General features: G+C 42.9%; 1 long non-coding RNA gene across 1 annotated transcript; it reads left to right on the forward strand.

The window, feature by feature from the left end:
- The first annotated feature begins 21273 nt into the window (after nucleotides 1-21273).
- On the forward strand, nucleotides 21274-23918 carry LOC146973894 (uncharacterized). The gene is made up of 5 exons (XR_015037793.1): nucleotides 21274-21391; nucleotides 22280-22356; nucleotides 22466-22556; nucleotides 23308-23479; nucleotides 23837-23918. It is a non-coding gene; the product is annotated as an uncharacterized LOC146973894 (long non-coding RNA).
- Nucleotides 23919-24330: the final 412 nt, after the last annotated feature.

Genomic DNA, 24330 nt, shown 5'->3' on the forward strand with positions numbered 1-24330 from the left:
TGATATCAGAAACCATGAGGGCAGCCATTCCAGATAATATACTGTTGGATGAGCAAAACCAATTTCAAACTTCTCTGCGAGTCACCGCTATTACCCTAACTGGAGCACTGACTTGACTGTTCAGTAAGTGCTACTTGTTGGGGCAGTTGTAACTGACACAATCAACCGAATGCAAAAGGACTCAAATTCTTTATGGAATCCAACTCAGATCACCTCAAATGAAGACACTGATGATTCTTTTGCTCATAAGTGCTTCTCTTTGGGGTTGTCTTGGTTGTTACACATCTGCCATGGAAACATGTGCACATGGCTGATTGAAGAATCTATTATTATTATTCAAATATTTTTATTGGCTTTTTATACTGCAAATACATACAACACAGTCAACAAGGCTGCAAACCGCAGTCACAATATACATGAAAAATAGAGCAACCAGTAACAATATAAACGTACACGTATAAAATGAAAAATGTATATAAAAAATAAAATGAAATAAATAAATATAATGACATCGATAACAGAAAGTAAACATAAAGCGTACAAATTTAAACCTGTTACAGAGATTGTGAGTCAATTAAGTAGTAGTCTCAGTGTCCCTAGCTGGGAACTCCAGATTAAAGTAGTTCAAAAACGGCTGCCAGACATTGTAAAATCTCTGGGTTGATCCCCTGATTGAGTGTTTCAATTTCTCAAGTTTCAAATGCGCCATTACATCCCCCACCCAGCGCCTCTGCGTGGGAGGCCTAACTGATTTCCAGTTACACAAAATCAGGCGCCTAGCTAGTAGGGATGAGAAGGCGATGGCATCCGACTGTACCCTAGATATCGCCACCTCAGCAGGGGCCACACCAAACAATGCGATTTCAGGGGCAGGGCCTATGTCTTTGTTGCAAATATAAGAGAATGTGTCAAAAATTGAGGACCAAAACTGTACCAATTTTGGACATGTCCAAAACATGTGGTAGAGGGTGGCCGGAGCCTGGCAGCATCGGGAGCAGGTTGGATCCACATCTGGGTATATCCTGGCCAATTTAGTTTTAGATAAATGTAGCCTGTGGAGCACTTTGAACTGGAGCAAACCGTGTCTGATACAGATTGAGCTTGAGTTTACTCTCCTAATTGCACTTTGCCAGGAATCATCCGAAACTTCAAATCCCAGTTCCTCTTCCCATGCTGCCCTAATATTATTAAGTGAAGGAGAGGTGATCAATTGAATACTCTCATACAGTCTGCTCACTCCCCCTCTTTGGTCCGGATCCCCACTCAAACATTCATCTATCCAGTCATTCGGTGAGAGTGACGGAAAGGAAGGAAAATGCTTCCGAACAAAAGCGCGCACCTGAAAATATCTTAATGAATGTGATCTGGGAATATTATATTCACTCACAAGCTGCTCAAAAGACATGAACCCACCGTCCTTAAAAAGATCCTTCACCCGTTTCAGACCATTCCTGAACCATAACTTAAACGCTGTGTCCATGAGTGAGCGCGGGAAGAGTGCATTAGCCGAGATTGGGAGGGAGGACATAGCCTGTCTATGTTTGAAGTGGGTCCTGAATTGAGACCATATTCGTAGTGAGCCACTCACAATAGGGTTGTTAGTAAGACGCTGTTTACTGAGTGGTAGTGGCGCACATACTAAAGAAGGTAGGGACACAGGGTGGGTGGAATGTTGTTCCATTTCAATCCATACAGGTCCGTCCCCTTCATAAAATGCGGAGACCCAGTATGAAAGTTTATAGATATTCGCCGCCCAATAGTATTGTAGAAAATTCGGTAGTGCTAAACCTCCAGCCTCTTTCTGTTTCTCAAGATGCGCCCTCCTTATCCGTGGGATGGTTTTATTCCATACAAAGACGGATATGGATTTATCTATCTATTTAAAAAAGGACTTTGGGATAAAAACCGGCACTGTATGAAACAAGAATAGGAACCTGGGCATAATTGTCATTTTAACAGAATTGACTCTGCCGGCAAGTGATATGGGCAGTGATGCCCAACGGACAAGGTCCTGTTTGGCCTTCTCTAGGGCTGGTTTAAAATTTTGATGGTAACACTTTATTTTAAGGGGTCCTTGTTCCTGTGTAGTTACCTAATTAATTACAGTGTAATTACCTATGTAACTGCATGTAATAGCATGTACTTACATTGTAATTACATAGTGTATTTTGGTGTACTTACAGGTCCTTGTTACACTTGTAATAAGAAATGCTTGTTACAATACCTGGTCAAAGTGGCCTCTCTTTGGGGAAGGGGTACATCTGCAAGAAAAATGGGTGAAACCACAACCCATGTTGCCTGGGCAACCTTTTCCATCAATCTTCCTCCTGCCTCTTGAGTCTTGGAACATTTATGCTGTTTCACAACTTAGTCTATGTAACAGTTGTGTTAATACACCGTTGTTACACTTTGATACAGTGTAATAAGAACATTAAAGTGTAGGCTACCTGCTGGGATACCTCAGTTCTTAACCATTAACTGCAATAACCAGTGTCTTCGATAGTGTACCACGTGTGCTGTTACACAACTTAGTATATGTAACAGTTGTGTTAGTACACCGTTGTTACTCTTTGATACAGTGGAATGAGCACATTAAAATAAAGTGTACCTGGGTCGGGATACCTCAACTCTTACAAATTAACTGCAATAACCAGTGTCTTTGAGGGTTAAAAAAGTGTGTGCTTTTGTTCAAAGAAACCACGTCCGAGTGAGTGGTCTTCTCTTTGGTTCAGAGAAACCGCGTCGAAGTGAGCGCTCGGCTCGTCAAGTCCAGCTATGTTGTGTTTTTTCTGTTGCATGCTCACTTCTCATGCTCGGGTGTAAAAGTGAGCACAGACGGCTAAACAGACTGCTAAATAATATTGTTGGACGCTTTTGCCTTGGGGAATGTCTATCTGTGAGTAGAATATGTCAATAGTATTACATGATTGTGTATTTTTGTAATTAAGACATGATTAGTTATGTTTTCGGTAAATATACCTTGCTAGCTTTCAGTCTATGCTAACTCTTTTCATTTTGTTAATCTGGATGCTAATTGAAGTGTACCTATTCATGCAATGCTACTGTAAGCAAACCGTCTTTGCTGTAAGTACTGTAAGTAAATTGTGTTTCTGTGATCATTTCAGTTTTACGGAGGAGAAATAGAGGACTCCATTAAAGGACAGGAAAAGATCAAGCCTTGTGGTTTTTTGGGGATAATAAAAATAAAGGACGATAAAGGAACACTGAAATGCATTTTTTTGAGTGTGTGGTTTATGCATACAGATTGCTGATGATGTTTTCAGTTCCATATGAATTGAGTTATCCAGCATTGTCTCATTTTCTGAAAAAATGCTATTCTAGTTATTGGTTTATGTAAAAATACTTGAGTACCAAGTTTCTGCATGATGTTACATGTAAGTATGTAGCAGGTACACTTTATTTTAATGTGCTTATTCCACTGTATCAAAGAGAAACAAGTGTGTACTAACACAATCGTTGCATATACTAAGTTGTGTAACAGCACACGTGGTACACTATCGAAGACACTGGTTATTGCAGTTAATGGTTAAGAACTGAGGTATCCCAGCAGGTACACTTTAATGTTCTTATTACACTGTATCAAAGAGTAACAACGGTGTACTAACACAACTGTTACATAGACTAAGTTGTGAAACAGCACAAGTGGTACAAGACTGAAGACACTGGTTATTGCAGTTAATGTTTAAGGACTGAGGTATCCCAGGTACACTTTATTTTAATGTGCTTATTACACTGTATCAAAGAGTAACAACGGTGTACTAACACAACTGTTACATATACTAAGTTGTGTAAAAGCACACTTGGTACACTATCAAAGACACTGGTTATTGCAGTTAATGTTTAAGGACTGAGGTATCCCAGCAGGTACACTTTATTTTAATGTGCTCATTCCACTGTATCAAAGAGTAACAAGTATGTACTAACACAACTGTTACATATACTAAGTTGTGTAACAGCACACGTGGTACACTATCGAAGACACTGGTTGTTGCAGTTAATGGTTAAGAACTGAGGTATCCCAGCAGGTACACTTTATTTTAATGTTCTTATTACACTGTATCAAAGTGTAACAACGGTGTATTAACACAACTGTTACATAGACTAAGTTGTGTAACAGCATACATGTTCCAAGACTCAAGAGGCAGGAGGAAGATTGATGGAAAAGGTTGCCCAGGCAACATGGGTTGTGGTTTCACCCATTTTTCTTGCAGATGTACCCCTTCCCCAAAGAGAGAGGCCACTTTGACCAGGTATTGTAACAAGCATTTCTTATTACAAGTGTAACAAGGACCTGTAAGTACACCAAAATACACTATGTATTTACAATGTAGGTACATGCTATTACATGCAGTTACATAGGTAATTACACTGTAATTAGGTAACTACACAGGAACAAGGACCCCTTAAAATAAAGTGTTACCATTTTGATTGAATAGATCACTATATTTACGGGTTACTGATACGCCTAAATATGTAAAAGTGTCACGAGTTTCCTTTAATGGATATATGTTGAAGGACATCTGTTGAGCGTGGTCATTTATAGGGAAGAGGAGACTCTTAGTAAGGTTGATTTTGTAGCCTGATATTTCCCCAAAGCTAGAGATAATTTTTAATGCCTTTGGAATAGAAATAGAAGGGTTGGACAGATAGAGTATCAGGTCGTCCGCGTATATAGACAGCTTGTGAGTTTGCCCCCCCCTATCAATACCCCTGATCTCCCCAGTACTCCTTAGTGCAACCGCTAGCGGTTCAATGGCCAGGTCGAATAATAGCAGGCTCAGGGGGCAGCCCTGTCTGGTCCCCCTACATACAGAAAAATACTTGGAAATGATCTTATTAGTGCGGACCGAGGCCAGCGGCGCAGTGTACAGGACCCTTATCCAGGAACAAAAGACTGGTCCAAAACCGAACCTCTCCAATGTTGCAAATAGATATTCATACTCAATACGATCAAACGCTTTGTGTGCGTCGAGGGAGAGCAAGACCTCTGCTGATTGTGACTTATCCGGAGAATAAAGAATATTAAAAAGCCTACGTACATTGCTAAAGAGCTGCCGCCCTTTAATAAAACCAGTCTGATCTGGGTGCACCACTGTATGTATGACAGACTCCAATCTACTAGCCAGAACTTTAGTTAAGATCTTGTAATCGCAGCAAAGTAGGCTTACAGGACGATATGATTCACATTTCAGGGGGTCCTTTCCTTTCTTAAGAAGGACGGAAATGGTGGCCTGGGTCATTGTAGGGGGGAGCGTCTCACGCTCAAGTGCTTCGGCATAAACATTTTTTAGAAGAGGGATTAGTTTGTCTGAGAATCTTTTAAAAAATTGAATCGGGAAGCCGTCCGGCCCAGGGGCTTTACCGCTCCTCATCCGTTTAATTGCCCGATCAATTTCCGCCGCTGAGATGTTGCTATCCAAATCTGTCCTATCCTGTTGACCCACTGTTGGAATTCCGAGACTATTAAGAAATTGAGCTAAATTAGCCTTATTGCAATTTTCAGTGGCATAAAGGTCCTCGTAAAATTTTCTGAATTGCTCATTTATGCCTCTTTGATCTGTGGTTATCCCATCTGGAGTGTTAATCTCTGCAATAAGTCCAGCCTCTGCAGATTGTTTTAGCTGATGGCAAAGTAGCTTGCTGGCTCGTTCCCCATGCTCATAAAACTCTTGACGAGATCTGAGATGAAGCTCCTCAGCCGCTCCAGACGAGAGGGTGTCAAATTCTGTTAGCAAACCTATTCTCTCCCTACTAAGGTCAGCAGATGGAGCTTCTGAATTTTTACGATCAACCTCATTTATCAAAGAGATGAGCTCGTTAAGGCGTGCTGAGCGTCTTCTGTTCATACTTACATTGTAGGATATTATCTGGCCGCGTAAATAAGCTTTCATCGATTCCCAGAGAATGCAGTGTCTTGTCTCTGGCGACTGATTTGTTTCTAGAAAAAAATCTATTTGCGCTGATAAGAAGTTAACAAAATCTTCATCAGACAGAAGACGTGGATTGAGTCTCCAAGTACGTTGTGGAGGCTCATTATTTGAAAAGCAAAGCGCCATTGTTACTGGGCTATGGTCGGAAATAACGATGCCTTCATATTCACTAGATCTCAGTAGAGGGAGGAGGTTTTGTCCAGCAAAAAATAATCTATCCTGGAATATGATTGGTGCGCTGGAGAGAAAAATGAATACTGTCTCGAAACTGGATTTCTGTATCTCCATGCATCAATCACCCCATACGTTTGGAGAAAAGAATTTATGGTCTCTGCTGATTTACTTAATGTTCCAGATGTAGTTCTTGAACGGTCTAGCGTGGGATCTAGCACACAGTTCAAATCTCCCCCGATAATCAATTGATGACTGTTTAACTCTGGAAGAAGAGAGAAAAAATCACTGAAAAATTTTGCATTGTCCCAGTTGGGGGCATAAACACAAGCAAGAACCACATTGAACAGATGTCCCTGGACAATAATAAAACGGCCATCCTTATCAGGAATTATATTTGTGTGCACAAATTGCACATCCCTCTGAATTAAAATAGCTGTGCCGCGGCATTTAGCGTTAAATTTGGAGTGGAAAATCTGAGAAAATCCCCCTCTCTTAAGTCTGTTGTGATCCCCATTAAGCAAGTGTGTTTCAGTTAAGAATGCTATATCTGTTCGTAATTTCAATAAGTGAGAGAACACCTTACTACGTTTCACTGGGTGATTAAGCCCTTTGGTGTTCCAGTTTGTAAATTTCGTATTTACCCGCCCTGAACCACTAATAGTAGGATCTGCCATGTTCCGGTATCTAAAATGCTTTGACAAGTGACAAATCTCTGTAAGAGCATCGTAGAATAAAACTCAAAAGACAAAGAACAACAAAAAAATATAACAACACAGTATCGAACCCATCATTCACAAAACCCCATTGCCGGCCTCTCCCCAAACGAGAGGCTGCATGTATCCCCGGTCGTACACTATCGCACAACAAAACAATGCTTACCTCATGAGATCTCACCAAAACCATATGAATAATAGAATAAAATGTTGCAGCTAAACTAAATTGTTATTAAATGTAATACACACTCATTAAATTTCCAAAATAGCACCAGGTTATCTCTAACCTTAACCCCACACCAGTGTAAAATGTAAGTAAATGTATGGTGAATTTTGCTGGTAAACAGTGGGCACTGTAAAGCAACATTAGACTTCAGTGGAGTCTCTAAGATATCCGGATATATAACCAAATTTGAGTGCCTTTACCTTTGGCTGGTGATCAGTGAAGATTATAAAACCTCATTAAATGTATTATTATTCTTAATCCCAACCAAACCAATCTGCCCTGCTCACACAAAAAAAATAGAATAAAAAAATAAACCCAGCACAAATTCACGTTTTGCTGGCTATCACTGGACATGGAGTCTCTAATCCGTCCAAATTATGTTGACAAAGCCCAGTTAGGCTAAAATGAGCAGTGAAATGTCTTCAAACGTTGCTGATGGTCACCAGGAACAGTAGAACATTATAAAACTAATTTTCAAATCCCCCAGTAATGTATTGTCCATGGCCAGGGCCAAAAAGATAAATGATTTTTACCTTTTGCTGGTTGTCACTGGAGATTTTAAAACCTCCTGGCTTAAGACAAGTCTTTAACAGGGTGGCAGTTCAGATATCATGAATCAAACATACCGCTGTATGGAACGTAGAACATCTCACCGCTTCAAGTTTTTCATTATGAAGTCCTTGGCTTGTTTTGGATCTTTAAAGCTTGTGCGCACGCCATCCGACGTCGTTATCCTCAGCTCCGCTGGATACCACAGGCCATAACGGATTCCCTCGCAGGTCCTCAACAAGCCCCTCACCTCATTAAACTCTGCCCGCTGCTTGGCGACTGCCTGCGTGTAGTCTGGCTGGATGCGGATGTTGTCGCCGTCCCCCGTGGTTAGATGTTTCATCTGCCCGGCTTTTTTCAGAATTTCCTCCTTCTCTCTGTAATAATGGCATCTGATGATGAAGGCTCTCGGTGGGTCAGTATCACCTGGTCTCACCCGCAATGAGCGATGTGCGCGGTCCAATAAAGGGGTCTTATCGAGGCCGAGCGTCTCCTTCAGGCACTGGGATATGAACTCCGACGGGTGCTTCCCGTCCTCTCGTCTCTCCTTTATCCCGGTGATGCGTAGATTATTGCGGCGTGACCGGGCCTCCAAGTCCTCCTGTCGTGCTTTCTGAGTGGCGAGCTCCCTCCGCACATTAGCCATGTCCCGCTCCAGAGAGGTAATCTGGTCGGAGTGGCTGTCGGCTGTTGACTCCAGGTCGACCACCCGTTTATCCAGGGCTTCACTTTTAGCGTTAGCATCGTCGGTAGCAAGTTTAATTTCTGCTCTCAGCTGGTCTAGCTGGTTCCGGATTTCAATAGCTCGTGTCTCCGCTTTGTCGAGCAGTTCAGCCCTCAGCTCGGCAATTGCTTGGAGGATAGCTTCATGTCCGCTGCTCAGGTCAGGTGCGGCAGCAGATGTAGCATCGTCATCCTCTGGGCTAGCTTTGGAGCTAGCTCTTGTGTCAGGCGCTTTTCGGGGGTTTTTTGACATTTTTAGCTGGCGTAGAGTCCAAATCCCAAACCCGGTGCAAGGTCTCGGCTGCGGTTAAGAGTGTGCCTTGAGGTCTTTACATTAAATAGCTGCTTCTTGATTTATTAATAGCGTTGGTGAGGAGCTCGGTGAAAACACGTCCTCACATGGCACCGCTCAGACCGGAAGTCCTGATTGAAGAATCTAAAATGTTCTCCAACATTTGCATTTTAATTACTCGGTAAGAGATATACTCCATCTTAACTCACATCCTTGAGAGAACATAAAGGAAAGTGCTTTCAAGTTGGGGTGTAGTTCTTCACTGAATTTCAACATGAATTTCTCTTTTGGGTTATTTCTTTCCTAAGCTGTGCCATCATACTCATTTTCTTTCCAAGTCATAGAATTCACATGCAGTGCTTTTTTTCTCTTTTGTTCATAAATACTGATGAAAGTGCAGCTTGTAGCCACAAGTTGCATCAAAGAAGTGCATTGTGGTCTAACTATCCTCTCATCAAATGCTAACGGTGCTCATGAATTTACTGTGATTGTTTGCTCAAGATGTACAAAATTTGTGATTCATTGTCAGCCATTATCAAGACCGTTGAAACTTCCCGACAAAGAAGGTGGAGTGGCTTCATTCAGATTTAAGGCAGGCAGATCTCTGGGAGAACATCCACTGCAATGGGGAGACATCACTGCAGAAGCTACATCATCTGGATCATCAACTTTTCTGCAAGTCACTATTATTACTCCAACTTGAGCATTGACTTGACTGTTGAATTCAGTAAGTGCTACTTGTTGGGGCAGTTTGAGCTGACAGAATCAACTGAATGCAACCTGAGCCATATTGTGATGGGACTCCAGCCCAGATCACCTCAAATGAAGACACTGATGATTATTTTGCTCATAAGTGCTTCTCTTTGGGGTTGTCTTGGTTGTGAAATACTCCACAAGTGTAGAGATTGCTAGTTCAATTTGTTTTCAGGAAAAACAGCAAAGTGCATTTGTTTGTCACCAATATTCCCCTAACACAAGCACAGACTTGACTTGTCAAAGCAGTAAGTGCTATTTGTTGGGGTAGTGTTGTTGATATCAGAAACCACACGGGCAGCCATTCCAGATAATATACTGTTGGATGAGCAAAATCTATTTCAAACTTCTCTGCGAGTCACCGCTATTACCCTAACTGGAGCATTGACTTGACTGTTGAATTCAGTAAGTGCTACTTGTTGGGGCAGTTGTAACTGACACTATCAACCGAATGCAAAAGGACTCAAATTCTTTATGGAATCCAACTCAGATCACCTCAAATGAAGACACTGATGATTCTTTTGTTTATAAGTGCTTCTCTTTGGGGTTGTCTTGGTTGTTACACATCTGCCATGTGCACATGGCTGATTGAAGAATCTAAAATGTTCTCCAACATTTGCATTTTTATTACTCGGTAAGAGATATACTCCATCTTAACTCACATCCTTGAGAGAAAATAAAGGAAAGTGCTTTCAAGTTGGGGTGTAGTTCTTCACTGAATTTCAACATGAATTTCTCTTTTGGGTTATTTCTTTCCTAAGCTGTGCCATCATACTCATTTTCTTTCCAAGTCATAGAATTCACATGCAGTGCTTTTTTCTCTCTTTTGTTCATAAATACTGGTGACAGTGCAGCTTGTAGCCACAAGTTGCATCAAAGAAGTGCATTGTGGTCTAACTATCCTCTCATCAAATGCTAATGGTGCTCATGAATTTACTGTGATTGTTTGCTCAAGATGTACAAAATTTGTGATTCATTGTCAGCCATTATCAAGACCGTTGAAACTTCCTGACAAAGAAGGTGGAGTGGGAGTGGCTTCATTCAGATTTAAGGCAGGCAGATCTCTGGGAGAAGATCCACTGCAATGGGCAGACATCACCGAAGAAGCTACATCATCTGGATCATCAACTTTTCTGCAAGTCACTATTATTACTCCAACTTGAGCATTGACTTGACTGCTGAATTCAGTAAGTGCTACTTGTTGGGGCAGTTTGAGCTGACAGAATCAACTGAATGCAACCTGAGCCATATTGTGATGGGACTCCAGCCCAGATCACCTCAAATGAAGACACTGATGATTCTTTTGCTCATAAGTGCTTCTCTTTGGGGTTGTATTGGTTGTGAAATACTCCACAAGTGTAGAGATTGCCAGTTCAATTTGCTTTCAGGAAAAACAGCAAAGTGCATTAGATTGTCACCAATATTCCCCTAAAACAAGCACAGACTTGACTTGTCAAAGCAGTAAGTGCTATTTGTTGGGGTAGTGTTGTTGATATCTAGAAACCACAAGGGTAGCCATTCCAGATAATATACTGTTGGATGAGCATAATCAATTTCAAACTTCTCTGCAAGTCACCGCTATTACCCTAACTGGAGCATTGACTTGACTGTTGAATTCAGTAAGTGCTACTTGTTGGGGCAGTTGTAACTGAAACAATCAACCGAATGCAAAAGGATTCAAATTCTTTATGGAATCCAACTCAGATCACCTCAAATGAAGACACTAATGATTCTTTTATTCATAAGTGCTTCTCTTTGGGGTTGTCTTGGTTGTGACACATCTGCCACGGAAACATCTGCACATGGCTGATTGAATAATCTAAAATGTTCTCCAACAATTGCATTTTAATTACTCGGTAAGAGATATACTCCATCTTAACTCACATCCTTGAGAGAAAATAAAGGAAAGTGCTTTCAAGTTGGGGTGTAGTTCTTCACTGAATTTCAACATGAAATCACCGTAAGTCTCGAGACTTACGGTGAGCGTGTTACGTCATTTCCTGCCTGTACCTGCTGCACTGTGTTGTGTTAGACTTTCTCAATCCTCCGTCTAGTGTTCTGCTAATTTAATCACTTTAAGCACCAGTGTACACCACGTTTTGCTACATCACACAACTTTCTGTCACTTAAGTCTTTAACAGGACTCTCTTTGTATTTCTCCATTCAACTTGTTGTATTTGCCACAGGTCCGCTAGTTAGCTTAGCATACTAGCTATGGCTTTCCCCCCTCCTCTCTCTCCTTCTCCTGCTCTGTGTGTCAGATGTTTAGCTACTCCTCTGCCTCCTTTAGTGATAATGGTATGTGTAATAAGTGTAGCTTGTTTGTAGTTCTGGAGGCGAGGCTCAGCGAGTTAGAGTCCCGGCTCCGCACCATGGAGGCTAGTCCAGCTATAGTAGCTTCACAGTCCAGCTTAGCCGGTGCGGAGCCACCTAGCCTAGCCGCCGCTAGCAGTTCCCCCCCAGCCCCCGAGCAGCCGGGAACTAGCCAGTCCGGCTGGGTGACAACAAACCGAGGGAAACATAGACACAATAAGCCCGTGTTGGCCCACCAACCCCTTCACGTCTCCAACAGCTTTTCCCCACTCAGCGACACACCCGCTGAGAACGTAACTCAACATGTCGACTCTGTTGCTCACAGCCCCGCTGTGAAGTCGGCATTAGTCATGGCAGCTCCATTTTACGGAACGTGAAGGTAGAGACTCCAGCGAGCATAAAGTGCATCCCAGGGGCCAGAGCGGGCAACGTTGAGGCTAATCTGAAGCTGCTGGCATGTAAACGTAAGGTTAAATACAGTAAGATTGTAATCCATGTTGGCGCTAATGACACCCGGCTTCGCCAGTCGGAGTTAACTAAGGTTAATATGGCTTCGGTGTGCAACTTTGCAAAGACAATGTCGGACTCCGTAATTTTCTCTGGCCCGCTGCCCAACCTAGTGAGTGACGATATGTTTAGCCGCATGCGTTCATTCCATCGCTGGATGTCTAGGTGGTGCTTAGATAACGACGTGGCTTACATAGATAACTGGACCTCCTTCTGGGGAAAGACTGGTCTGATTCGGAGAGATGGCGTCCATCCTACTCTGGATGGCGCATCCCTCCTATCTAGTAACATAGGGAACTTTATTAGCCATGCTAATCCCTGACAAGCACCCAGAGTTCAGACCAGCAGGCAGAGCCGCAGTTTAACACGCCCCTCTGCTGGGTCCTTCGCGTTGTCACCCACCCAGCCTATAGAAACTGTGTCTGCCTCGAGGCTGTCTAAGCCTAAACCCGAATCTAGAGGAGTTGTTTATAGCAACTTAGTTAAAATCAAAACCACTGCTCCAGCAAGCCAAACTAATAGAACTATTAAATGTGGTTTGCTCAACATTCGTTCTCTCCCATCCAAGTCTCTCCTAGTGAATGACTTAATTACAAGTCACCATATTGACATATTAACACTAACTGAGACCTGGTTGCAGCAAGATGAATATGTTAGTTTGAATGAATCTACCCCTCCTACTTACATTAATTGTCATGTGCCTCGTAACACAGGCCGAGGAGGAGGAGTGGCTGCTATTTATCAGTCAAATCTGATTATCAACCCTAGACATAATAGTTCATATAATACATTTGAAAGCCTTACTGTCAGCCTCTCTCACCCAGACTGGAAAGCAGAAAAACCACTCTTACTTGCTGTAGTGTATCGTCCTCCTGCATCTTATTCTGAGTTTCTAGAAGAATTCCCTGACTTTCTGTCAAATTTAGCAATGACCTCAGACAAAGTCATTATAGTAGGTGACTTTAACATTCATGTGGACGTCGATGATGATTGTCTGGCTACTGCATTCAAGTCACTTTTGGATTCAGTCGGCTTCTCTCAGAGGGTAAACAAACCCACTCACACTTTTAATCATATCCTTGACTTAGTACTTACTTATGGAATAGAAACTGACCATGTCACAGTTCTTCCTCAGAACCCCGTCTTGTCTGACCATTCTTTAATAACATTTGAATTTACGTTAACAAATTATATCCTACCTGGGAAAAAATCCCGCTACAGTAGATGTCTATCTGACACTGCTGTTTCTAGATTTAAAGAGCTTATTCCAGCAGAGCTTGCTGCCGCATCCTGTAACAATATTATGGGCAGTTATGCTGATTTCACCCCCACACAGGTGGACTATCTTGTGGATAGCACTGCAGCAGCACTCCTTGGGACACTTGATGCTGTAGCTCCCCTGAAAAAGAAAGTTATCAATCAGAAAAGAATAGCTCCCTGGTACAGCCCAAACTTGCGCGCTTTGAAACAGAAGACCAGACAGCTGGAAAGGAAAACACATTCCAGCCAACATGAGGAAGACCGTCAAGCCTGGAAGGATAGTTTATTAATATATAAAAAAGAACTCCGTAATGCTAGAAGCAATTACTATTCATCTCTAATAGAAAAGAATAAGAACAACCCCAGGTTCCTTTTCAACACTTTGGCCAGGCTAACCAAGAACCATAGTGTTGTTGAGCCATCCATCCCTCCAACTCTCAGCAGTAACGACTTCCTAACTTTCTTTACCGAAAAGATAGTTAATATTAGAACAAAAATTGCTAGTAATGGACCACAGATTATGTTAACTGTTAGGCTTCACTGCCTACTACAGCGGAATAATAATTCTATAGAAGAACGGTGTCTCTTCAGCCAACCGGCATACTTTATTTCGGTGCCCAAAAACATGTTGCTCTCCGTGAGAGCCAGGTACAGGAGAGAGAGAAAAAGCTGCAGTATTTTTCCCTTCAGGCCACGCGACACATGACCACATCCAGCGCAACAGCGCCTCCCCATGGACAAATACAGTTACATGCATTCATACACTTAAACCACTCTCAACAGATTACAGTACCCATAGAAGCACCTCCCAGACTTGGTACACACTTGGACAGCTTCTCTCCCATCGACCTGTCAGACTTAACTTCTGCAATTACTTCTTCCAAGTCAGCCACATGTCTGCTGGATCCAGTTCCGACAAGACTACTTAAGGATGTCTTCCCCTTAATTAACATTTCTTTTCTTAACCAAATCAATCTTTCCTTAGCCACAGGCTATGTGCCACAGGCCTTCAAGGTGGCTGTCATTAACCCTTTACTTAAAAAACCTTCTCTTGACCCAGATGTCCTAGCCAACTATCGGCCTATATCCAACCTTCCTTACATCTCTAAGATCCTTGCGAAGGTTGTCCTGGAGCAGCTACATGAACATCTGCACAGCAACGAGCTCTTTGAAGCTTTCCAATCTGGATTCAGAGAACACCATAGCACTGAAACAGCACTTGTCAAAGTCTCTAATGATCTTCTTATAGCTTCAGACAGAGGTCTTGTCTCTGTACTTGTACTTTTGGACCTCAGTGCTGCATTCGACACCATCGACCACAGCATCCTGCTGCAGAGACTAGATCATGAAATTGGGATTAAAGGACCTGCCCTAAAATGGTTTAAGTCATACTTATCTGACAGGTTACAATTTGTTAATGTTAATAACGACCATTCAGAGTATAGCGTGTTAGAGTTACGTATGGTGTACCGCAGGGTTCAGTCTTAGGGCCAATCCTCTTCATTCTTTACATGCTCCCATTAGGTGGCATCATCCGGAAGCACTCAATCAATTTTCACTGTTATGCGGATGATACGCAACTCTACTTGTCCATGGAGCCAGATGACAGAAGCCACCTCATCAATCTGCAAGACTGCCTGAAAGACATTAGATCCTGGATGTCCTCTAACTTCTTGCTACTGAATTCAGATAAAACTGAGGTCATTGTGTTTGGACCTAAACATCTCAGGGACACTTTCTCTAATCAGATCGCTACTCTAGATGGCATCACCCTGACCCCGAGGACAACTGCGAGGAACCTTGGAGTCATTTTTGACCAGGACCTTTCCTTTAGCTCCCACATAAAACACGTGACTAGGACCGCCTTCTTCCATCTGTGCAGTATCACTAAGATTAGGAATATCCTCTCCCAGAGTGATGCTGAGAAACTGGTGCATGCATATATCACTTCTAGGCTAGACTACTGCAACTCTCTCCTGTCAGGATGTCCGAAAAACTCTCTAAAGAGTCTCCAGCTGGTCCAGAATGCCGCAGCAAGGGTTTTGACAGGAGTTAGGAAGAGAGAGCACATCTCTCCCTCCTTAGCTTCTCTCCACTGGCTTCCTGTAGGATTTAGAATAGACTTCAAAATCCTTCTGCTGACTTATAAGGCTCTTAATGATAAAGCTCCAACCTATCTGAAAGAACTATTCATTCCTTACTGTCCTACCAGAGCACTCCGCTCCCAGAACGCAGGTCTGTTTGTGACTCCCAGTATCTCTAAAAACAGACTGGGAGGTAGAGCCTTCAGTTACCGGGCTCCTTTACTGTGGAACCAGCTCTCTCCATGGGTCAAAGAGGCAGACACTCTAACTACATTTAAGTCTAGACTTAAGACCTTCCTTTATGACAGGGCTTTTAGTTAGGGCTGGTTCAGGAAGCTCTGAACCATTTTATAGCTACGCGGCTATAGGCTTAGACTGCTGGGGACACATCTGGTTACACAGAGCCCTCTCCTTTCCCCTCCTCTCCCCTCCTCTCCCCTCCTCTCCTCTCCTCTCCTCTCCTCTCCTCTCCTCTCCTCTCCTCTCCTCTCCTCTCCTCCCCTCTCCACTCCTCTCCCCACCCCTCCTCTCCCCTCCTCTCCTCTCCTCAGTATAATTTTGAACTGTCATTTTCTGTTGTACTTTGTAGTTTGGCCTTGGTGTCTCGCACTCTCTCTGTGTTTCTGCAGATCCACCGGAGCTCCATCTCTCTGCACCAGCCGCCGCCTGCATCGCCCCCCCTCCCACCCTTTCCCCTGCTGTTAGACCGGCCTCCCCTCCCTTCCCATGGACCAGTGTACCCCCCCCCCCACCAGAGGCTGCCTTCATCAACTCCTGCTAACATTTCCATATTTCACACATTCTGTGACATAAACTGTAAACTGTTTTCTTGTCTGTAACAACATCTATTGCACGTCTGTCCGTCCTGGGTGAGGGATCCCTCCTCTGTTGCTCACCCTGAGGTTTCTCCGATTTTCCCTGTTAAAAGGGTTTTCCATGGAATTTTTCCTCAGTCGATGTGAGGGTCTGAGGACAGAGGATGTTGTTACGATGCCATGTAAAGCCCTTTGAGACAAACTGTTTGTAAAAACGGGCTATACAAATAAAATTGCCTTGCCTTGCCTCAGCATGTTGCTGAAAATGTCAAAGTACCAACTCCACTTGTACATATGGGACAAAAATTAAAGTGCGTCAACATGGGTACCAATTGACTCCAAATGGCCTGAAATGTGCTCCTAAACATGTTCTGGGGGACGCTTTTGCCAAAAGCACTTAGTCAAATTTTCAGTTCTCACCAATCGAATAGACTCTGACTGGGATAGGCAAGGGGAGTCCTGCAGACCTAGACGAGTGATCCATCTGCCCTATTTGGACCACGCTGAACACGCTGATGTGTGTCTCATCTCTCTACGACCTTGCCTTCCCGAGATACTACTCAAAGGGCCAGCTCAGCATGTTGCTGAAAATGTCAATGTGCCAACTCCACTTGTACATATGGGACAAAAAATAAGGTGCTGCCTTTTCACCGATCGCATAGACTGTGACTGGGATAGGCATTTGGTCTGTAGCTGCGCAACGGGAGTCCTGCAGACCTAGACGAGTGATCCATCTGCCCTATTTGGACCATGCTGAACACGCTGATGTGTGTCTCATCTCTCTACGACCTTGCCTTCCCGAGATACTCCTCAAAGGGCCAGCTCAGCATGTTGCTGAAAATGTCAAAGTGCCAACTCCACTTGTACATATGGGACAAAAAATAAGGTGCTCCAGTTTGGGTACCAATCGACTCCAAATGGCCTGAAATGTGCTCCTAAACATGTTCTGGGGGACACTTTTGCCAAAAGCACTTAGTCAAATTTTCACTTTTCACTGATCACATATACTCTGACTGGGATAGGCATTTGTTCTGTAGCTGCGCAACGGGAGACTTGCAGACCTAGACGAGTGATCCATCTGCCCTATTTGGACCATGCTGATCACGCTGATGTGTGTCTCATCTCTCTACGACCTTGCCTTCCCGAGATACTCCTCAAAGGGCCAGCTCAGCATGTTGCTGAAAATGTCAAAGTGCCAACTCCACTTGTACATATGGGACAAAAAATAAGGTGCTGCCTTTTCACCGATCGCATAGACTGTGACTGGGATAGGCATTTGGTCTGTAGCTGCGCAACGGGAGTCTTGCAGACCTAGACGAGTGATCCATCTGCCCTATTTGGACCATGCTGAACACGCTGATGTGTGTCTCATCTCTCTACGACCTTGCCTTCCCGAGATACTCCTCAAAGGGCCAGCTCAGCATGTTGCTGAAAATGTCAAAGTGCCAACTCCACTTGTACATATGGGACAAAAAATAAGGTGCTCCAGTATGGGTACCACTCGACTCCAAATGGCCTGAAATGTGCTCCTAAACATGTTCTGGGGGACGCTTTTGCCAAAAGCACTTGGTCAAATTTTCAGTTTTCACCGATCACATATACTCTGACTGGGATAGGCATTTGGTCTGTAGCTGCACAGCGGGAGTCCTGCAGACATAGAAGCGTGATCAATCTGCCCTGTTTGGACCACGCTGAACACGCTGATGTGTGTCTCATCTCTCTACAACCTTGCCTTCCAGAGATAATCCTCAAAGGGCCAACTCAGCATGTTGCTGAAAATGTCAAAGTGCCAACTCCACTTGTACATATGGGACAAAAATTCAAGTGCTTCAATATGGGTACCAATCGATTCCAAATGGCCTGAAATGTGCTCCTAAACATGTTCTGGGGGACGCTTTTGCCAAAAGCACTTAGTCAAATTTTCAGTTTTCACCGATCGAATAGACTCTGACTGGGATAGGCATTTGGTCTGTAGCTGCGCAACGGGAGTCCTGCAGACCTAGACGAGTGATCCATCTGCCCTATTTGGACCACGCTCATGTGTGTCTCATCTCTCTACGACCTTGCCTTCCCAAGATATTCCTCAAAGGGCCAGCTCAGCATGTTGCTGAAAATGTCAAAGTGCCAACTCCACTTATACATATGGGACAAAAATTAAAGTGCTTCAATAAGGGTACCAACCCTAACATGACACTTTTGCCAAAAGCACTTAGTCAAATTTTCACTTTTCACCGATCGCATAGACTCTGACTGGGATAGGCATTTGGTTTGTAGCTGCACAGCGGGAGTCCTGCAGACATAGAAGCGTGATCCATCTGCCCTATTTGGACCACGCTGAACACGCTGATGTGTGTCTCATCTCTCTACGACCTTGCCTTCCCGAGATACTCCTCAAAGGGCCAGCTCAGCATGTTGCTGAAAATGTCAAAGTGCCAACTCCACTTGTACATATGGGACAAAAAATAAGGTTCTTCAATATGGGTACCAATCGACTCCAAATGGCCTGAAATGTGCTCCTAAACATGTTCTGGGGGACGCTTTTGCCAAAAGCACTTAGTCAAATTTTCACTTTTCACCAATCACATATACTCTGACTGGGATAGGCATTTGTTCAGTAGCTGCACAGCGGGAGTCCTGCAGACATAGAAGCGTGATCTATCGGCCCTATTTGGACCACGCTGAACACGCTGATGTGTGTCTCATCTCTCTATGACCTTGCCTTCCCGAGATAATCCTCAAAGGGCCAGCTCAGCATGTTGCTGAAAATGTCAAAGTGCCAACTCCACTTGTACATATGGGACAAAAAATAAGGTGTTTCAATATGGGTACCAATCGACTCCAAATGGCCTGAAATGTGCTCCTAAACATGTTCTGGGGAACGCTTTTGCCAAAAGCACTTGGTCAAATTTTCACTTTTCACCGATTGCATAGACTCTGACTGGGATAGGCATTTTATCTTTAGCTGCGCAGCGGGAGTCCTACAGACCTAGATTCCTGCAGACCTAGACGCGTGGCCCTACTTGGAACACGCTGAACACGCTGATGTGTGTCTCATCTCTCTACGACCTTGCCTTCCCGAGATACTCCTCAAAGGGCCAGCTCAGCATGTTGCTGAAAATGTCAAAGTGCCAACTCCACTTGTACATATGGGACAAAAAATAAGGTGCTTCAATATGGGTACCAATCGACTCCAAATGGCCTGAAATGTGCTCCTAAACATGTTCTGGGGGACGCTTTTGCCAAAAGCACTTAGTCAAATTTTCACTTTTCACCCATCGCATAGACTCTGACTGGGATAGGCATTTTGTTTGTAGCTACGCAGCGGGAGTCCTGCAGACCTAGAAGCGTGATCCATCTGCCCTATTTGGACCACGCTGAACACACTGATGTGTGTCTCATCTCTCTACGACCTTGCCTTCCCGAGATACTCCTCAAAGGGCCAGCTCAGCATGTTGCTGAAAATGTCAAAGTGCCAACTCCACTTGTACATATGGGACAAAAAATAAGGTGCTTCAATATGGGTACCAATCGACTCCAAATGGCCTGAAATGTGCTCCTAAACATGTTCTGGGGGACGCTTTTGCCAAAAGCACTTAGTCAAATTTTCACTTTTCACTGATCACATATACCAACACAGTCTCACTCCCAAGGCGTAATAAACGGACGTTTGGTCAGGGCCCTTTCGCGTTGTTTCCAGACGCTCAAGGTACCCCTCAGCGTGGGACCTGAACGCACAGGGATTTCAATTGATTTTAATGCAATCCCCTCCGCGGCGATATGTGACGCTCAGAGCAAGTGCTCCAGCCATCCATTCACTCCTATTCCGATCCGGCCGCGGTGCTGAAAGACGCCGTGAGCTCCCCTCCCATTGGATAACTGAACCTCGTACCATTTGCAGCTGAATTCGTATTCATACGAATAATACAATATTTATACAGTAATTTGGCCGCAAAAATAACATTTAAACATATTTTTTATGACATTTCTAACGAAAAATGTGTGTTTTACTTTCAAAATCTATGTTGAACGAATTCAAATTATGTTTTGTTTGGCAAATTGAACCTGTTAAAATGTGTACAAAATGTTCATTCAGCTTTCTGGCCATAAAAACAACATTTCGGGATATATCTGGCATTGTTTGAGGACATTTCTAGCGAGAAATGTATGTTTTACTCTCTAAATATATGTTGAATGAAAGCAGATGTCGTGGTTGTTTTAAACGCTATTTTATGAATGTATTTTTTTTTTTTCATTATTGTGTAGGCCAACGTTTGGTGCATTATTTTAATCATTAACGTTATATTTATTCAGTTAATGTGTATTTCGTTTGTTAGTTATTACGAAGATTGCTCAGATTTCCATCGTTGCTATGGTTACAGTGAACGATCAGCTGATTTCATTGTGACTGACGTAGCTTCCGGCAAGTCCGTCATCGTCTCACCGACAGGCAGCCCCCGTTCAGGTAACGTAGGCCTAAACAAACAACATGGAAAATTGTGATTAAATAATTAACAGTTAAAGCTATTTTACCTCCAAAAACCAGCCAGTGTCGTCAACCACAAACAAAGTTTGACAGATGTGGTTGATCAAAGTTGTTAAACTGGCTGACTTTACTAGCTGCACTGTTTGATGTAGATTTTAATGATTAGGCTAACGTTAACATAGCTAGGCTAACATTAATGCTACATGCCAGCCCTCACTGTACTTTTCTCACTGTTTTACAGGTAACAGATAATACCTACCATGGCTACAGCTGAAGCTGAGTTCAATGAGATGCTCAGTAAAACGAAGAGCCTGACACAAAGGTAATTTAATATCTTATTCCATGCATGGGGATCAGATATTATGATGCATTTGTGCAGGAATTCTGTGTGGTTAACTGCATTACTTTGATTATATTGTGTTTTTTTTTTAGGTCAAAAAAGAGGACAAAGGCATCAGACCTGCCACGATGGAGAAAACGTGATGATCATCTCTGTGTCCTTGAGGAGACCGGTGTGGAGATGCTTGATGAACAAGAGCCAGGATTTGGTATGTGATCGTGATAATTTGTGCATCATTATTCTTATTTTGGTAGAAAAACATCATGTTAGGATTTCTATGCGGATGTACCAGTCCAAGAAGCTTTCTGAAGTCTGTAGTAGTTGTAGTCGTAGGCCTGCACACCTCAACATCACCATAATACTTCATTTAGAATGTGATTTTCACAGGGCCTGATTTAAGCCACAGTACCACCTTAAATTAGCTCAGTGCAGCATCACACCGGTGCTCTTACCAATCATATTTCCAACACACGCAACATAACACCACCTGAGAACTCTCGCCTAAACTTCATATGGATGCTGGCAGAAAATGGAGTATGCCAGGGTGGGCTGGCTTATGCAATATTTACAATTGCCACCTTTAATTCTACATATAAGTGTATTTTCAATTATTCTGTCAACAGACTGGCAAAGTGTGTTTGAACACCGTTTTACCAGAGTTTTATGGAGTGGGTGATAAGCTCTTTCAAGGTGGACAAGCTGTGCGCAGAATAGAGGATGACACTTGTTGGAAATTCCCACGGGTCACGTGATTCCCGCGGGATGGGAGTCAAAGTTTTATTAATCCTGTGATTGGGACGGGACGGGAATAAAAATCAACGGGAGCGGGCAGGAGCGGAAACTCCATTAATAGATGATGATTTTCAGCCGTGTTAAACAACCAAAAGGACAGATGCGTCCATTTTTGCCGTCATCTTTCAGTGAGCCAAAACTATTTTGGCTTGCGTTAGTTAGTTAAATGGGGAGTGGGTGCAGGAGACACACAATAATGACAAAATGCAACATTTTTGCAACATGTTTGGGTTCATTCAACTGAGATGGACATAAATGGACATGGTGTGACCAATGTACTGTTTTTATTTTTTATTTTCTCCAGCTCTGAGGAAGGGGGCTACTTTGACGGGTGCTTCTCTGCAATGATGATGACTTCCAAATGAGGGCCAAGCATGTACAGTAAGTGCTTTTGTGTATTTTCCACATAGATTCTCATTGAACTTCTTGTACTACTTGAAAGTTTATTTTTAAAATAACATTAGAAACTTTTTGTCTTTGTATGCACCAGGAAAGGGCATCTGTGGTCGGTCTCAGCTGAATGCAGCAAAGGCGAGGACAACGAGGAGGACTAGGGGAGTAGCTCCAGCCTTGATGAGCAGGTGTGTATCATATAAGAGTTATGCCATCATGGCATTATTCTTTGTGCTCTAAATATGTATGTATATCCACACATCAGCTGACCCACACTATAGGCCCAGTTCCAATCCGCCCCCTAAAGACTCAAGCCCTGAATGCTCACTGACTTAAGTGACGTCAGATCTAAGACAGAGTGTGAGAGTCTGTGAGGGTCCAGATGCTGTAAACATGACTGGAACAGCACTCTCACGACACGTTACCTTGACAACAAAATGTTGTTGACTCCGGTCATGAAATGATAATTCAATTTGCCTTGATGAGCAGGTGTGTATCATATAAGAGTTATGCCATCATGGCATTATTCTTTGTGCTCTAAATATGTACAGGCAAGTACCGTATAATAACATTCTTATTCTTGTTGATAGTCCTCAACTATATTCTCCTAAATCTATGCAACCAACATGTTTCACTGTTTAAGCTGACACACTATACTCTTCTCTACAAGTCATTTTGCACTTCATCTATTCGCAACCGTACTACACTTGAATAATTGATTAAGGTTTCACTAACTCACTTTCACAGACTAACAAAAACCCAGCAGTTGAATGAATCTATCTATTGGGCTCTTTTGGTTTTGTTTTGTTTGTTTGTTTTTTGAAAGAAGACAATAAGAGTTTAATTGCAATTTTACTTACTACTTTATGTGTGACTGTTAATATATTTTCACCATCAGTACAACAATTACTGCTATTAATGCTGTATGCAATCCTACAGGGGAGAGATCTTCGCATATCCCATGTTCTCAAGTCCTCCAGTCTTCTGTATGGACGTAGTTGGCAAGTACTGGTCCTACATAAGTGAAGCCTGCCCTGAATACAGCCACCTGACCACCATGACGTCCTTGTTGTCTGTGCTTTATGCCAAGGCATATGGCATCAAGTGAGAGGTAACTGTAACTGTTTCAGCACTTTCAGCTGACTGACACTATACTCTTCTCTCCAAGTTATTTAGTACTTTATCTGTTAACAACTGTACTACACTTGAATGAAAATCAGTGTTGATCAAGGGTCAAGATCTTGTATACAGGGATGCACATGTACAGGCAGGTGTATATGCATTCACACACATCCATTATGTAGATAGCATCACTAACATTAAGAATTGCTCAAATTATTTTCTAAGTATTAATATTTGTATTCATGTCATTCATGGATGTCTCTATCAAAACAAGTGTTTTAGTCATTTCAGTAATTTAGCTTTTTGTGCTTTTATGCTAAACTTACAAACTTTCACTCATTTCCAGACTGTGACGTCCACATAAACCTGTAGAGCTTCCCTTATTCCAAGATTGTGGGGCAAAGGATTACCAAAGTAAGTTGTCCTTGTGGTGGTTGTTGTTTCTGTTGTTTTTAGTTGAATACTGTTTACTAGTGTGCAGATATTACAAGGGCTTCTACCAACACTTCTCATCTTTTCAGGGTTTTATGTAGGCTACATGAACCATTTAATATACACATTCACCATGCAGAGGAGAATTGGGCAAGTTGAGTATAGGAGCATCTAAGTTGAGTCCCCCCCGACCCCCACCAGCTCCCACCTCCCCCTTTACTTCATATTCCACCTGTCCAGGTGGCAGGTGAACACAAACTGCAGTGACCTGCTGCTGAGCCACCAACTCACTGAGCTTTGGGGAGTTTTGTGATTACATTGCATCTTGGGAAGAATCCTTCATCTTTCTCTTTTAAAGTAATACATGGCTCACCATAAACAGCAGCTTGTTTTCAGCAGCGTACTTAC

This window comes from Trachurus japonicus, chromosome 15 (assembly GCF_045865225.1).
Source record: "Trachurus japonicus isolate A0001 chromosome 15, Traja_1.0".
Classification (NCBI taxonomy): domain Eukaryota; kingdom Metazoa; phylum Chordata; class Actinopteri; order Carangiformes; family Carangidae; genus Trachurus; species Trachurus japonicus.